Here is a 1,729-nt window from a genome sequence, read left to right on the forward strand (position 1 = left end):
AAAAGGTTCAAATTAGCACACTCTGTCTCTCGTATCAATGTGATATATGAGCTTTGCAATACTATTTTCAATTTAAAATAAATAATTGTCATTTTGACTTCTTGGTACATTTATAAATTAATAATGTATCTAAACAATATAAATGATAAATATATTAATTGATGAAATGTAATGTTTACACACACATATATAAAGTTAATATAGCGATAATTGTTATGAAAATGGAGGTTGGTAATAACCAAGAGATTTTATCATTCATCATAGAGTTGAGAACAAATAAAATTTTTACTCTACATATACTTAAAAGAAATATTATTAAAATTAAAATAATATTTTTTATTATTTAATAATTTTTTAATTTAAAAAATAAAAATAAAAAATATTATAAATAATTATATTTAACACATATCAGTCTGTATATAGGAAGCATCAACACATTAATATATATTTCACATAAATACTCTTATTGATCAAGGAAAATGAAATTATGAGTGATCATATCACCTAAAGGACAAGTGAAGAAATCAAAGTGTACAATCTTCTTGTTCCCACCTCTTTTGATCCCAATTACCCTCCCTTACTTTTTAAATTTCACAAAAAGAAAATCCTTTACCGATTTTACCACAAAGATGGTAGCTTTAGCAATCTCAATAGGGTTCCTACTTAGAATCAACAACCTCCTATTCTCATGGAACAACTCCTTCTTGCCCTTTACTTTCTAAACCTCTTTATTGTTGTCTTCTTCCCAACTTGTCTTCAACCTTAGTTTGTACTCTCAATCATCATTGTGAAGCAGAAACTTACATTCTCCAACGTTAATTGTGTTGTGCTATTAACGTTGAGCTCTATCCTGTTGGATTTGAACTCTAGTCACGAGAAGAATGGAACAAAAATGGAAAGAAATAAATACTTTATTGGATTACAATCGGTGCAGATTTGTTGTTTTGTACCTGCCTGTGGAGATGCAGCTCATCATAGAGGTTGCCGCCACTCTTCTTGCATCAATAGGAATGTCCATCAATGGTGATTTTTCACACGTGAAGGTGGAAAAATGCTTTTTATTAGCTTCAATAATGAAAATTAATAATTAATTTTGACCAAATAAAAAAGCTGTTTTATGTGTCACATATTTGTTGCTCAATTATATATATTTATTCATCAAAAAATATTTTTGTTTTGCTATATTTTATTTTCGTCATGACACAAACAAAGAAATATTAAGAACTATAATTATAGACAAATAAAATATTTGATAGAGACAATTTATATATGTATTTCCTTAGTCATTTATAAACTGAAAAAGTAATATCAGTTTTAAGATATGAATTTAAAATTTACATATTATTAAGACAATAAAAAGTTTTACACATTATCTAATTAAATTTCTTTCAATATTTATTTTCTAAAATAAATATAGACATAGCAAGTATAAATGGTACTATAAATTAAAATCGAGAAATGCTAGGAGGATAGCAACTTTTATGATTTGTAGCCATCAAATAGTCATCAATGATAATTTTAATGGTGTGAGATTTCATCCAATGACTCACTTTTCTTTGCTGGTTACATGCTGGCCAGAATTTAATAAAGTTGCTGGTCTTAGACTTTTCCATTAAGATTTATTATTGAGTTGATTTTTGTAATTTCATTAAATTTTTAATTAGATTTTTATACACATATTTTTTTTCAATTGAATTAGGAGATAATTTTTAATTTTGTAATTAGGTCT

At 26.1% G+C, this 1,729-nt stretch overlaps 1 pseudogene; it reads left to right on the forward strand.

The window, feature by feature from the left end:
- On the forward strand, positions 222-1,132 carry LOC110271455 (annotated as a pseudogene).

The sequence above is a fragment of the Arachis ipaensis genome, chromosome B04 (genome assembly GCF_000816755.2).
Source record: "Arachis ipaensis cultivar K30076 chromosome B04, Araip1.1, whole genome shotgun sequence".
NCBI lineage: Eukaryota > Viridiplantae > Streptophyta > Magnoliopsida > Fabales > Fabaceae > Arachis > Arachis ipaensis.